The sequence below is a fragment of the Clytia hemisphaerica genome, unplaced genomic scaffold (assembly GCF_902728285.1).
Source record: "Clytia hemisphaerica strain Z4C2 unplaced genomic scaffold, Clytia hemisphaerica genome assembly, whole genome shotgun sequence".
Taxonomy (NCBI): domain Eukaryota; kingdom Metazoa; phylum Cnidaria; class Hydrozoa; order Leptothecata; family Clytiidae; genus Clytia; species Clytia hemisphaerica.
In genome coordinates, this window is record NW_027104240.1 from 700,466 (window position 1) to 717,509 (window position 17,044).

The window sequence follows — 17,044 nt, forward strand, 5'->3', positions numbered from 1 at the left end:
ACTATTTTTTCCACAAAATACCCCTAAAATATGTCCAAATTAGTTCAAGTATTCTATTGGGTACAGATTCAAAGATATCTAGCAGTAAAAAAACTTTTTGTGAAGGAAAACAAGAGAAGGATTTCAAAAACTATTTACCATTAATAAACTGAGCATCTTGATGTTCTTATACAGCTCGGAGACAGAGATAGAACAGCAATTAACTGAGAAGACAATGTATGGTACATATTCCAGCCGCGGCTTTTGATAATTGCTCTTCATCTTTGATTCTTTCTACAGTGATTAGATTAACACATGCGCAATAAAATTTCTATTAATGGTCTTCGTAACCTCTGACACTCAGGGTACTTACCCACTGACTCCAGAAGACTTATGCCACGATAGTTACCACATTCTGATCTTCTTGATCCCCCCATCCAGACATCAGAGATCAAATTGTGTATGTGCGTATGGATGCTATCACCTCCGTGAAGCAAAACATCTACATACAGGCCATCAAGGCCAGGGGCCTTTCCCGTGTTGATTTTTTTAATGGCTTTAACAACTTCTATTTTAGTCGGTGAGATAGCCATATCGTTAAGAATTTCATTTTGGGAAAGATTTTGTATAACATTATTATCAACTGTCGAGGGATTAAAAAAGAGATCCGAAAAATGTTCTGTCCAGTTTTTGAAAGATGGTGTTTTTTTAAGAATCAAGAATCAAGAATATAGAGAAATGAATACCGTCAAAGACAGGAGCTTATAAGTTTATAGCTTTTCCACTAAATTTTATTTGAAAAAGCTCAAAAAATATACAGACGGCTGCTAATTAAGAATCAAGAACTTATAAGCTCAAAATGAAAAAATAAAATTTAAGAGTGAAAATTCTAAAAAATTAAGAATAGCCCATCCTGAGCCAAAAATTCACTGGTTTATCAGCTAAACGAGTTCAATTTTGATATGGTAACATAAAAATTCTGATTTTCTTCAACTTTCTAACACGGGAATTTCGATTCTTGAATTAAATCTGGAGAAGTTTTGTGTTACGTATTATTTATGTCATTTGCTCATTGGCCAAATCCCAGTTCATGGACCGAAGCCACTGATTTCCTACATAAGTCGTGCGGCCCGCGTGGTTTGCACACAGCAAATGCTACATTGAAAGAAACATTTTTAAAAATGTGCCAAGCAAAAACAAAGAAAGTACTAGATCCAACTCGTCATCCGAAATGCGGTCCAAGTCTTAAGGAATCACTTTCTGATTGAGAAAGGTTGCAGATTCACCTCTAGAGTCTTCAGGTATATCTCATGTAAAACTGAAAATGAGTTATTGGATATTACTCTATTCTCTTTAGTACATGGTAAATGGACACAATGGGAAGAATGGGGCCAATGCAGTCAATTTTGTGAGAGCTCTCTTGGCAAACAAATTCGTTATAATAGAAGTTGTATCAACCCAGCTCCTGCGCACCATGGATATGTTTGTACTGGACAAAAATCAGAAACTCGACACTGTGGTTTATCTTGTTAGGGTTCGAGAAGCTGAATTTTAAAATTTCATGACGTAAATTTTAGCAAAACAAATCAAAAACGAGTCTCTCTTTTTTCTGAATCAACGACACACTATATGTCACATCAAGGAAATATACAGGCTGTGCCGAAAATTTCCTGTCTCAGCACACGAGGTCAAGTGGAATTTTGTTTGGTGTGTATGTCTAGTTTATCTTTTTAACGCAACGCAGTATTTAGTACTATTTAACATGGTTTGGAGGGTGATTTGGGAATAAAAGTCCCGAGGTTCATTAAAAACATTTCTAAATAGCCTCAACGTAGGGAAATAAATGCATCCGCTTGCTATTATAACATTTACTTTAAAAATTTTGGCCAGTAAAAATAAAAATAGAAATAGATAGAGAACTTTTTAGAAATAAAAGTATCATTTTTCAAAATCAGAGTCTTTGGAGCCGCCATGACAGTTGTCATTTGCGGACAAAGGTTGTACATTGATTGTTTTCTGAATTGGACGACAATACTCAACTCTCCACCATTTCATTCATGTTCATCCAGAGTCTCTGTAATAATTCCATGGTCACATGTTAGTTAGGGTGTTGGCGATGACTCTACGCCCATGTTTGCATTTTTTAACAGATATCGCCCAATCAATGAGCAGGGATTCCGGGTTCGATTCTCTACAGTCTCGTTACAACAGTGGGTTGTCGAAATTCCAGTTAAGATCGGGTTATGGTGTATAAACGTGTCAATGTTAATGAGGAAAAGAATTTTAATGTTTTTTGAAAAACCTTCTTAAAAGGGTTGTGAACTTCTTCTTCTCTTCTACCTGTGAAAAAGTAAGAAAAATGATTGAGTATCGATGGAAATCAAGAAGGAGGTAAACGTGAAGTGAAGTCATTGTTTCTAAGTTTACAGTATGTTTAGAAAATTAACTTTAGATTACAATATCTCTGAAGTTAGAGAGAATTCATTTATCATTCATAGCTCGTTGCTGGATGGCTTAGAATTCCTCTTTCTTTTGGGTACCTTTCATTCCACTCAAATTATAAACAAGGACGAGTTGAACTGAGACGAGGGTAGGGAAGTAAAATTTAAAGTAGTAAATTTGACTAAAAACTCTGAACTTGTCAAGATTTTATCAGCGGATTTCTTAAATTTATAAAACTAACCGGTTGCCTTTTTCCTGTCAGTTGTCCCTGCTGTCTCAACAGATCCTTGAAATGCCGTACTGTTTCAAGTTGTTGTATCTTCAATTCTTCTAATTGTGATTCTAAGCTACGTTGATCACTCTTGGATTCTCCCAAATCATATTTCAACTTATCGATTTGAGCCAAAGCTTCTTCAGCTATCTTTTTTTCTTCGTCCGATAAGTTTTTCAGATTCTCAATGTGTTGATTTTGTTCGTCTATAGTTTCTTGTTTCTTTGTATTTTGTTTTTTAAAAGTTTCCAGTAGGTGCGTTATTTCTTCCAAGTTCCTCGTGTGCACAGCCCGCTCTTTTGTAGCTCTAAAGAAAACAATTTAATAAGAGCATTTCTAATCCAAAAAGTCTTAGGCGAAACCAATTTAATCTATTGTTCTACGGGCCCGACCGAACCTATTTTTGCTAAAATGGAAAAAATAATAATATTTAATTTCCACTACAATAAACTTTACACGCTAGTTATTTGTAAGAATTACGTTTGAAAAAAGATGAAAAATTCATTCCACAAACTGGATAAATCTAGAATCTGGCATTCCATGCACTTAAAATTGATTATGAACTGAAAAAAGCGAATTTTTGATCCGAAAATATTTTCGGTACCTTACCGACCCTGATTAATGAAAATGTTATTCTTATTTTACCGAACAACCGACTCATATTTTTCTAACGATCTGCCCGTAGAACAACAAATTAAATTTGTCCCGCCTAATTGCTTCTTGTCCATAAGGAGCTTTATTGTTTTGCAAGGTTGGGCTTATGATTGTCTGAACCATGAGTTACTCATTGCAAAGTTACAAGCCTATGGAGTCGGGGGTCCAGCTTTGCTTCTTATTTATAATTATTACCTAAAAAACGAAAGCAAGGGGGTAAAATTGGATCCATTTACAGCGAATGGCTCGAGATACTTTCAGGAGTACCACAGGGTTCAATCTTAGGTCCTTTACTATTCAATATTTTTATTAATGATATAATTAAATTTGTAGAGCAATGCGACATTTGCAATTTTGCTGATGACAACACTATCAATAGTTGTAGAACCACTGAAAATATCGTCTTGAAAAAATTGCAAAACGATTTAACTATTTTGATGTATAAAACACTAAATTTGGTCAACTAGTTCCGTTATTACGGGATTTTAGGTTTTGCCTGGAAAGGCTTACGATGTCGTCATCACAAAACTTGAAACCTTCATAACTTTTGATAGGAAGATTTTGAAGGCATGTTTATACCTCGATTTTCATCAGCATTTCATGCTCTTTCCGCTGATACCATCAGATTTTAAATATTTTCAAAAAAATAAATTTTTGCTAAGCCACCTGATGACGTCATCTGGCAGGTGGCCAGGTGGCAAAATTTGGTATTACTGTTTAAAATTAAGTTTTAGACCCTCTAAGGATCATCTGTGCCAATTTCATGCTTTAATCACCATCTGAAGTATTTTTGTGCTAACAGACCTCACTAAGAGGAACCTTATAAAAAGAGAAACGAGAAAAAAAACAATAGAAAGCTTAGGCAAAATTAAACAAAAAACAAACTAAATGAGCATTGTGAACAATCAAGACAACGGACCCTCGAATCGACCGGTATCTTGGATAAATTTTACGGTTATACTTATTATATCATGATTTATGTTGTTACTAAAATTAGAATCCCCAAAGAGAAGTATTTTGGAAAGTATTCTTGGGTTTAATGGTAGCAAGCATATGTCAAGTTGAAGAAGGCTGTCAAACATTACATGTCTATCATCGGAGAAATCAGAGCAATGCATCAGAAAATGCTGTGTAGTTTCGATAGAGTTATTTCGACAGTTGCAAAAAGGATCAACTATGTCTGCAAAATTGTGTTTGAATTTATGTTGCCGAAGATGACTGAAGTCGACCCTTAAACGGTTAAGTAGAACCACACCCCTATTGTTATCAAGTCTGAAAACCGAATTGGCATTGGGTTTTAAGAATCTGAGTATTGCGGTTTCGAAAAGAGAGATTGAAGGAAGATTTCGTATGTTATCGTCCAGGTTATTCCACTCACTGATACAAAAAGGAAAAAAGGAAGCACGATATCGTTCGGTTCGACAAAAGGGTGGCACAAAAGGAGGTCTAATCCTACGTCTTCCACCAGCATCCTCATCTTCATCTTCATCAACTTCCTCCCCCTCTGCGGAGGAAGGATATTAGAAAGATAAGTTGGCGCAAAGTCATTAATTATTTTATAGAAGAGAATAAGTCTGTGGCTAAGTCGCCTGTCCACTAGACTTTCAAGACCTAGCTCAAGATAAATTTTTTCTCTAGATGTTCCTCTGAAACATCCTGTTATCGCAAGACATGCATTGTATTGAATTTATTCGATTTTTTCAGAGAAAGTGGAATTACCGGGACGATCGTATACTACATCTCCATAATCAAGATGTGGTCTTACATGGGCTTTGTAAATAGTGAAAAGTGAGTCCCGTGGGAGGAATTCGCGAAGCCGGTTGATGAGACTCAAACTTTTCTTTAGACTATGGAGTTTTATTAAACCGTACAAACACTGTAAATATCCACATCCAAAATTTACAATATTTGATGGCGGAAGTTTTTAAATCAATCAAATGTTTGAGTCCAAGCTTCCTGGCAGAAATCTTTCAAATAAAAACAGTGGTATACAAACTAAGATCCTACAAACTCTTAACTATCCCTGAAGCTACTCGCTATACCTTCGGTATTTACGGTTTATCTTTTTGAGCATCTTTATTGTGGAATCAATTACCTAAGAAGTTGAAATTACATGACATTCAAACTCTAGCCAAATATAAAAGAGAGATGAAACGTTGGAAAGGCTCTAAATGCTCATGTAACATCTGTAGGTAATTGGCCCTAAGAATCTCGTCGTTTTTACTTATTATTTTGATATTGTTGGACTTTATTAGTTATAAATTTACTTGATTTGTAATTACGTTACCCCAACATTAAAAGAAGACATTATTGCCACCGGAGAAAGCGTTTTTCAGTATTTTAGTTCCACTTAAAGGTAGTATTCTTATCTTACGGTCTCTCTATTATTTTATTATCATCAAAAAGACTTTTCGAGAGTTATTTTGATCTGATTACTCATTTTGAAATGTCAGTTTGTCTTTTTCTTATTCCTGGAGAGTTAAATGAATCTAAGGAAATTCCCTTTTCTGGGAAATTCCCTTTTTATACCGTAGTTATTAAGCGCTCTTCATAGGTTAAAAATATTACTCTACTCAAAGTTTTCGAACAGTTATGTTGCTAAACGTGTACATTAGTAAATTAACTTATGAAGAGCAGTATCTTCAGATATATACGCTTTTTGTAGGAAAAACCAGTAAGTCATATGATTCTGGCTGGGCTGCTCTTAAATTTATATGAGTTTTTATAATGAACAAGACCTTGACTGAAAGAGAATTACCTGAGGATTGGAAACTTGCCCACGTTACTCCTATTTACAAAAACAAAGGTGCTCATAATCTAGCAGTCAACTATAGACCAGTGAGTCTAACATCAGTAGTTTGTAAACTAATGGAGTCAATCTTAAGAGAGCATATCACAAGATACCTTACAAACCTAAAGTTGCTATCCAAAAAGCAATACGGCTTCATCAGCAGACGTTCTACTGTCACTCAACTACTGATGTATATAGACAAATGCTGTGAAAGTATGTCGGAAGGTAAAGTCGTCGACTGCATATTTCGATTTCGCGAAAGCGTTTGATACCGTGCCCCATCGCCGACTTTGCAAAAAGTTAGAAGGATATGGAATCACTAGAAAAACCAAAGATTGGATAACATCTTTTCTCAAGGGTCGAAAGCAACTAGTGAAAGTGAACCAATCTCACTCAAAGCTAGACGATGTAATCAGCGGTATACCACAAGGAAGTGTATTAGGACCTCTACTTTTTGTGCTGTATATAAACGATCTTCCTGACAAAGTTGTTTCCGACCTATTACTTTTTGCAGATGACACGAAGATATACAAAGAGGTCAATTCTATCAATGATTCTCTTGTCATTCAGAAGGATGTAGATACATTGAATGAATGGTCTAAAGATTGGTTCTTAAAGTTCCATCCCGATAAATGTCATGTTTTAACACTTGGCAAACTAGCTAACATAAAGCACGCACATCCATATTCTCTCACTGGTAATCAACTGGAGCATGTTTTCGAGGAGAAAGACTTGGGAGTTTTGGTGGATGCTGAGCTGATGTTTGAAGAACATATAGCCAAACAGGTAAACAAAGCGAATTCGACACTTGGTATTATCAGATGGGGGTTTGATAATCTTACTCCAAAGACCATAACGACACTATACTCCTTTGTGAGCCACACCTTGAGTACGCGCAGTCAGTCTGGTCACCCAAACTACGCAAACATGTGAACATGCTCGAGGGAGTCCAAAGACGAGCTTCAAAACTTATCTCAATATATCGACACCTCCCGTACAGTGAAAGGCTAAAAAGGCTTGGATTACCAACCCTCGAATTTCGGAGACAGTTTTGTGATATGGTGCAGGTCTATAAACATCTTTCCTTTTACGACAAAGATACTACACCTTCAAAACTAATCAGCCATACACTTCCTAAACGAAGACATTCCAAAGAGCTTTTACCAAACTTTGCTAATGACGGCTTCAATGGACCCCAACTAAGTCGTTTTACTATAGATGTGTGCCAACGTGGAATAAACTACCAAGAGAAGTTGTATCCGCACAATCGATTAAGTCGTTTAAAGAGAAACTGAATGATGCATGGAAAAACCACCCACAAAAATTTGTTACAAGAGGAATGTGAAAGAAGATCGGTTAGAGGCCCATCGTGAGCCTAGCTTGTAAATCTGTATAATAATAATAATAAAAATAGAACATGAAGGCTGGACATTTGTTTCATACTTATATCTAGCTTTTGTGTTTATTTTTTTTTTGTAAAATTCGTATTGAAAATAGTAGCATCATTTTTGGTGATGCTGTATTTTAACGTTTAGTAGTAGAAGTAGTTTAAAGTAAAGTTTTTATAGGCAGTCTATTTGTAACATTTTTAGCTATAATTCAAAATTACGTAGTTTATGAAATTTATCAATAGTACACGTGAATTTTTCACTTTGGAATTGATCACTTATCTGTACATTTAATTAAGTAATTTTAAGACTTGGTGAATCCGTAAAATGGATTAGTTATCTACACATAATACTGGTAGTTTTTTAGAATATGAAATAAATTTTAATTATCTACGTTTTAAAAGTGTTATTTATATTGTATGAGTTCTTTACCGTGAAATTGATCAAGTGAATTGCGTTTTTGATACCATAATTTTACTACTCGTAATATTTTAACTGGTAGTTTTTGTACACGTGTTTTATATAAATTTAGTCCAAAATTTGTATAATTCACGCTTTTTAATCGTGATGCAAAAAAAAAAAAATTAATAAGAGCTAATGAATTTACCGCGTGTCTTTTAGGTATCTTAAAGTTGCATTATTTAAAATATTCGTACAAAACTACACTCCCTACACCTACCCCTCCAATAATAATAAAATTCTCTATAGTGTTTTTCAAGATTGAATTGCGATTTGCAGATTTTTTCTCAACCCCAATGTGATCTTGATTTTTTTTTGAAGAAGCTATGTAATTCCGTATTTTGGTTGATGATTTCACACACCCATTTCGATATTTCTTCAGTTTGATTGACATTGGCAAGTCTCTTTTTGTTTAGCAATAGAGTTGACGAATGCCTTTGAATTTAGTCTTAAGCTCTTCTTAAGTTTAAAAAAAAGTTTAAACCTAACCAATTAAAACCGCCAAATTGAACAGCAGACATTGTAGCGAGTTGTAGGCACGACTTGCTTTCTGGTTAACGTGGTGGTTTTAATAGGATTGGTTCCTGGGTCCCTTTTGGATTTGTGTCGATCACGAAGGTTTATACTTTTTTATTTGTAAACAATTCAGCAAATTGTAACTAGCAAATATTTACATGCGATTAAATAAATAGAACATGAATGCTAAATATTTGATTTATTTCCTATCTTTAAAAGTATACTGTATATCAGAAATCTTTATGGCTGCCTCAGTGTGTTCTTTTTATTAAAGATTTCAATTTAAGGTTCTTTCTAAATCATGTCTAACTTCTTATAAAATTCCGTAAAAATTGAAGGCTTTTTAAAAAATTACTTTTCTTATGAAAAATTACATATTATGGAGAAAAAGAAAAAAAGAAAATAGAATAAGAATGCCGGATATAGGCTTTATACTTACACCCAGTCTTCTTATCTATTTTTGGAAAAATCTCCTAATTATGTAAAATGTAAGAAAAAATTTAGTTAGAGTTTGGAATGAAGACCTCTCATATTACAATATAATAAATTGCTTAGAATAGGCAAGAAAAAATTATTTGAAAATGGAAAATCTATTTAAAATGACGCTAGTATCGTTAATATTTTGTTTGATAGTGATTGTCAACTTTTGGATGTTAAGTTAGAATTTAATACACATAAAAAGGCTAAAATCAAAGCTTCAAGCGATATTTATGGGGGGTTATACACTTCCAAAGTAATCAACGCTTGGTATGTGGAATTTAGTCATGGCGACATTCGATTAGAATACGGGAGAAGCGTAGTTATCATGAAGAGTGGTCTTTATCAAGTGGCGACGAGAATTTTCCTAAAGAACAAGAAAGACTACCCGCACAATCGAGTTGGAATAGACCTCATCAAGAGATACAAATACGAAACGTATTTAGTGGAATCCGTAACTGAAAACGCATCTTTTTGTACAAAGGCGTGTAATTTATGGATCAATACATATCTTTTTTTGGTGAAAGATACGCGCATCGAAATAAGATCTACATACACCAATCAAACGATTGGAATGTACAAAGACAAGGTATATTTTACAGTCACCGAACTATAAAACTCGCCAGTATTACGACAAAAGTATAAATAGGAGACTTATTTTTTATGTTTTTAAATTTTTTACATTGAAAAAGAAGTTCACGCGAGTTTCACTACTTGTTTTGTCATTTATAAAATTCTAAATCAAATGGATCTTTTATACGCCATTTACGGTGGCATAGGTATTATCTTAATCAGCTTCTTAGTTATTTATCGTAAAATTAAAGTGTACAGGCGTACTACAGAAATAGTATTACATCAAACCATCAACCGATTTATTACAATAGTGTGGAAAGTGTTCGAAATAACAGCTGCTGATAAAATCATTGTACAAAAAAACTTAGAAGACTTTGCAGACAGCAAAAACGAAAGGAAAAAATTGATGCGTACTTCCGATGGGTATAACTACGGAATCATGAACGGAAACAAAAAGACAGTTTATCTGGGGTGTCATATTTTTAAAGAAGCAGTCATTAAAAGTGATACTTCCTCAGAATACAAAGTAATTTTAAACTTGATTGAAGAACTTCTCAACAAATGCAGCTTAAAAATATCATAATGGAACAATTAAACCTATTTGCTGGAAAGGAAATTAATTTGAAAAGAATCTGATAATTCCAAATGTATAAAACACTCATCTTTTTTTCTTCAGAAAACGGGTTACGACACTTCTTGGATCCCCAAAATGGAACACCTTTATGGACCCTCTTATGGACCCGTTACGATTGCGTAATATTCAAGAAACATGATGTAATTCTTTATACGGAATAAGTATTCGAGAATAAATTTAAAGGGATAATCCAATACTACGCAAATCAAAATATTATGGTCACGTGTCTGGAATTTGATTGGTCGAGCGCGATAAAAGTTTACAATTTGATTGGTCGAGCGGGATTTTCACTTTCGTTTTCGTAATCTAAACGAACCGAAAAATACTTTCCGACATAAAAAAGTTCGAAGTTGGGAGGGGAATGAAAAATCTTTCGTGTAATTCTCCTGTAATTTCTTCTGTCTTGTATCATACTTATATGAAGGAAATTTTCTGTTTTGCTATGCCAAAATTGATTCACAAATGTAAATACTACACAAGAGTTTTTCTATACACAAAGAGATTGTGAGATGAGAAGATATAAACAGTTCTTTTTTGTTTTCCTGTGTTCTTTGTGTTTCATCAAGAGCAGATGAACAAAATAACAAATAGTAAATAAAGCATGAAACATTTTTTGAAAAAAATAACATCACATTACAAAATTCCTGTATATACATTTGGATTTTGAAAACTATGTAAAGTATTTACAAATTCTTTATGGCTTCACTTTTATCAAGAGTGATGTAAAAGTATTTGAATAATAATATGACCTCCTCTTTGAAGTTGCCTTACAAAATATTTCTTTCCATTCAAAATAAATTCTCAATTAAAGCACCCTCAGAATTTTTCACACAGTAGCACTTCATAGGGAGTTGCCTAGTAAATAAAATTTTATCAAAACTGTTGGTAAAAAATACTTCCTTTTTAGCAGAAAATGTTTTTAATATTTTAAAATTTTATCATTGAGTATATGTATTTATCGTCACTTCATACAACACCAGTCACAATATTCCACATTCACTCAAGTTAACAACGTAAATAAAATGTAAACAGTTCTTCTTACAGCAGCATATCCATACCACTGTAAAAAATGCAGCTATGTCCATTCATAACGAAACAAACTGGTACATGAAAAATATGTTCGACTGTTCCCAAATCATAGCATGTACGAGGACTTTCAAAAAGGGTGCAGAGATATGTAGCTTCAGAGTCGAACCATGCCAGAAGCACAAGAAGACAAAGTGGTTTGATCTTAATTTTCAATGATAGTCACAGGATTTTAAATTTAATCAAATCAATGTGTCCTACTGCTACTTCTTCTACATTATTTCATAAAATTCCAAATCAGTACAATATGATGCTCAGAACCAGAGTTTTTTGTTCATCGTAGAGTTACTTTTCACTTTATTTTATTTGGTTCGTGCAAAATCTCATGATACAGTGCTTTTATCGAGAAAATAATATCTGCGTTCCATGATTCTATTCTATGTCCCATATTTTGAAGTACGAACCATGAAAATCTTCTTTGGACAAGGCTTTCTTGTCTTGATGAGTTTCATTCACTACTCAGATCCATATATGCACACTTTCGAGAGATGAACAAGTCTTTCTTGTCTTGTTGATGAGTTTCATTTCACTTCTCAGATCCATATGCACACTTTCGAGAGAAACTAGAAATCTCTTTCTCCTCTTGAGTGTTCAAAATTGACTACATTGTTATTTAACTGAAAGAAGCAAGAGAAGAGATAGTTCTGTATAAATTGGTTAGCAAAAGAATTCAACCTTGATATTAAATATCTTCTTGTATCTTCAGCATCATAGAAAAATAAACATTGAAACTTTGCACAAGGATAGTTGAAAATAAACACTTTACGATTTTGATAATATTAACATGTTATAGACACCTAAAAGTATATTTTATCAGTGGTAAAAATATAAACATTTCACTGATCAAATTATTTCGCTTCCATTTTGAAAGCTTCGAAGCTTCTAGTGCTAGTCTATCTCAACTTCATTTCTCTCGCAATTCCCGCACAAACTTTACGTGAATCGTTTTTAAGTTTGCTGGATAAAATGAAACAAGTTTATTTGCTAGCGTCTTTTGTTCTAGTATTGGATTATCCCTCTCGGAAAATCGGAAAAACGGTTATTCAAATCGTCGTTTCGGCTGCCGTAATTATCGGTCGGCCGTATATTTTGATGTTCCATAATGGGGTCCATAATGGGGTCCATAAAGGTGTTCCATTTTGGGGGTCCAAGAAGTGTCGTAACCCTCAGAAAACGTGTGCCAAAGGGTCGTTGTAAAACATGGAGTAGCTCCATGGAGTACTCCAATGGAGCACCTATTGAAGTACTCTGAAAATATTGCAGACCAGATTTTAGATCGCCGCGAGAGGAAAATAAAGACCTGTATAATTTTGTGTTTGCTCTAAAACCACTCTGTAGCAAGAATGTTGCTTTCTGAATGGTCTCTTTTTATATCCTTTCATGCCATCTACATCACATTGAGTAGGAAATTCTCATATTAAAGAAATAAGTTGGCGGACTCCATTTATTGTGCTTGTCTTATTATTTTGTTAATTGAAGTGTTTTTTGTCAATAAAATGACAATGAATAATTTAATGCTCTAAAACCCCTCTAATCTCTCTCGCAGACTGTCCCCAACTGCCATTTCATATCCAGCCATACTACCTACATCATATTGAGTATGATAAAAATTCCTTTTGGAGATGGGTTGATAAGCTATGTATTCTATGATTGTCACAATATTTTCTTTAAAAAAGTCAATCTGTTGACAAAAGGACAAAAGAAAAATATTGCTTAAGAAAGCTCTAGTGCCCTACTGGTGTTACATAAATAATATAACACATAATACTATATACAATTACACTGATATTATATGTATTATTATAAAGTGTTTGATATATCAGAGCTATTCTGCAAGCTAAATCTGGTCTGTTAATTGTAGAATCAACAAAGATTTTTAAGCAGAGAGCGTGCGCTATATGAGCTTTACTGCCAGAAATGATAGTAGCCATTTTTTCACAAACAAATACTCAGGAAATTCTTTTGATTGCTATAAATTGGAAGTTTACAGCTGGTGGAAAACGTTGATTATCAAATTTGTGATATTCATCGCTCTGACAGGTATTTTAGGGGGTACTCCATTACTCCATGGAGCTAATCCATGTTTTACAACGACCCTGTGCCAAACTAAAAATCAAAGACATTCAAACTGAGCGAAAAATCATTTTCACCAACTTAACGCAACAAGGACAAAAGTTGAAAACCAACAAAACAAAACAGCGACAAACCTTAAAACCAACAACAATAACAAAATAAAAACAAAGAACCAAAAAGTAACAAACCACAAATAAACAATCTTACAAAATTTAGCGGAGAGAAAACTGGTAAGTGAATTTAAAGAAAGTTGAGAAATAAATGGAAAGCGGATAGATGAAGACCAAAGTCTGGCATCAGGTGTGGCCATGAGTAAGCTTGCCCTGCTACTCTAGAGTCACCCGTCATCTAACCAAAGGTTAAAAAGTGTTGCAATCACAATCTAGAAAAGATTTAGAAAGAAAGACGCATAATCGAAAAGTTTGAAAAGTTGGCCCAGAGCCCGGTTCGGCGTGCCGTATCCGAGTGGCCGTACGTTAGAAAAAGAAGAAGGAAATGAGGACTTCAAACAAAAAACACACAAATTTATATCAATACGCGTGAACTTCTTTAACCTACTAACCTAACTGTTTTTGAAGTCTGAATATTGATTTTTAAGTTTTAGCGTTATTTACGGCGCTAATTGGCGTAGGCCCAAAATTAGCCTGTGGCAGAATAAGGGCCGGCGTTAAATAAGGGACGGCTTAAAAAGGGCCGATAAGGTAGATAAAAAAAATATCATTTTAAATGAAAGATTTTCTTGAAAAACTTTTCACACGTAAACATTTGACCTCGAAACCAGGCATCGACCACTTTTGGATTTATAGGGTATTGATTTAGAATGGGAGTAATCATCGACAATGCATCATTTTATAACACCCTACACCCCTTACGAATTCTAGGAAATCCAAAAGCATTTGACAGGCATTCCAAACACATTCCGTAAAATAAAATCCTTTAACATAGTTCAAATGCATTTCAAAATTAAAGAACAAATTCAAATGCAATTGAGAATTGAAGAAACGGTTAGTGTAAAACGCAGGTCACAGGTCACAGGTCGCAGGTCACAGGTCACAGGTCAACAAAGTGCAGACCGGAAAAAAAAAGATCATAACATATACATAACATAACATCAATACATAGCGCATTAAATTACAAAAAAGTAATACATGCTATTTAGATATTATAAAATGACAATTGAATAGAATAACAACCTATTTTGACATAGTGACACTTACTTACAAAAATAATGACAAAATCATAAAATATGATGCCTAGCAAGACAAAAGCACGAAAAATATTTATTATACAAAATGTGATGTGGATGGTGTGAATGGATATAAAATCAGGGGCGTATCTAGGATTTTAAGGATACCCTGCAAAAAATATTCAGCTATATATAGTGATTCAGCTATATATAGTATCTAAGGAGGGCCCACCATGGTTGGGCCCGACGGGCCAGAAAATTTTTGAATTTCGACCCTCTAGATTGGCTAAAACAGCCTCCTTTTTATGCCTAATGTACCATGAACCATTTTCAAAAAGTAGTGTGTAGTACCCACTTAGTCGAAGTGCTTGGGGGTCAACAAACAGGGAGTGACACAAATAATTGACAAGGCAAAGTTCAGTTCTTACAACTATTTCTTCTTCTTCACAAAAGACGTCTGCACTCTCTGCCAAGCTTGCAACTAAGAGGCTTTTGCCTCGCTCAACATAAACCTATCAAGGTAGGTCACTACACCTCTCCTTTCCTTCGGGTATTTACATATGTACAGTGCCTTCGCTATTGACGGTTCTCAGTCCAAGGCATAGATTTTATATACATTAATGACTACTTTATAACTCGTAGTCATCAAGATAACGTGGCGCTTTTCGTCGTCTTTTCAGTCCTGAATTTTTACGGTCAACGTCCTCGACGTCTTCCATCTCACTCTCTCCTTCTCGATACGGAATCGTGTCACTTTCGCTCCCCGAAGATGTGTCGTCAACGGGGCTGTCGTCGGGCAATGGTGGATTAATATCGTTATCATAGCGACGATGACGAAAAGGAAAATCATCATCCGAGTCGGCGTCGACATAATTTCGTGTTGGTGAGCGTCTGAAAAACGGATCGCGCTCATGGACTTTCTTGAACTTGTTTGCTGCACGGGTAACAAATTTGCCTTTCGATGTTTCGGCGGTGAGCATATAACCTTTCTTTTTCACCACAGTCAATGGTGATGGGTCGAATGGAGTCTTGACGGTAGACTTCTTTTGAGGGCGAAGGACTTTGTCCCCTAGGTCGATGTCAATGGGCTTCGCGTGTCGTCGTTGGTCATGGTATTTAGCCATGGCGGCCTTGTAACTTGTATCTTTCTCGAGAACGGATCGATCTTGTTCCTTCTTTTTCATCATTGGAACAGAGGTTGCAATTTGTCGATTGAACAACATCTCCGCTGGTGACTTTCCAGTGGCTGAATGAGGAGTCGCCCGGTACGAAAGAAGATATCTGTGAACCGCTTCTTTTGGGTCCTTGTGTTCGACATATGCGGTGTGGGCAACCTTCTGAAGCATCTTCATGAAGTTTTCTGCCAGCCCATTCGACGAAGGTTGTTCTGGTGTAATCGGCTGGTGTTTAAAACCTCGCTTCTTTGCGTAATTTGTAAAGTCGTGCGAGTTAAAAGGCGGACCATTGTCCGTCTTGACCTTCTCTGGAATGCCATGAGTTGCCAAAATTCGGTCGAAATGAGGTACCACCGTGTCGGCGGCGGTAGAATCTAGCACAGCCACTTCTGGAAATCGAGAGTATTCGTCAATGAGAAGCAGGAAATAGTAATCTTTGGCGATTGGGCCCTTGAAGTCCGAGGCAATGTGTCTCCAAGGTCCTTCTGGCAATTTCGTCGTGATGAGCGGCTGATGCTTTTGTTGAGGTGTAGCGGCTAAGCATGCATGACAAGATTGTACAAAGTTCTCCACAAGCTTGTCCATGTTGGGAAACCAAACTTTCGATCGGAGATAACGCTTCATTTTCGATGCGCCTTGATGCCCTTCATGAGCGAGAGCTATCACGTCAGGCTGCAAACTTTCCGGAATAATGAGTCGTTCTCCTCGTAAAACGACTTGTCGTGCAACTGAAAGTTCGTCGAATACGTGTCGGAACGGCTGTAAGTCGTTTGCATTCTTCGGAATGTATCCTTTCTCAAGGATGCAAAATTTCAAGCGGGCGAGCTGGTCATCGGCGTTCGTTGCTTTTCGAACCATGTCGAAGGTCATAGCGTCGGGAATATCGTCGTCGATGATAGCATTGATGTGGAAGGTTTCCTCACTGGCTTGCATCTTCTGCTGTTCAGTGATGGGCAATGGATGTCGACTGTTGTAATCTGTCGGATTGGTGCTTCCCTTTTCATACTTTACGGTCATACGGTACTGTTGTAACTTCAATCGGTGATTCTCGATGCGAGCTGGGGCTTGTCTTCGTTGATTATTGTACAATGAGACCAGCGGCTCATGATCAGTTATTGTGTCGAATTTCATTCCGTGGAGATACATTCGGTTGGTCGTGACGCCGAAAAGGATAGCTAAGCTTTCACCCTCGATCGGAGCATAGCGTTGTTCTGTCTCTGTTAGCGATCTACTCGAGTAGTTGATTGTTTTGTAATGTCCAGTGTCGGGTTCCTTTTGAAACAATGTGGCGCCAATACCCTTCGGTCCTCGGTCAACTACAAGCTTCGTCTTTCGATCGG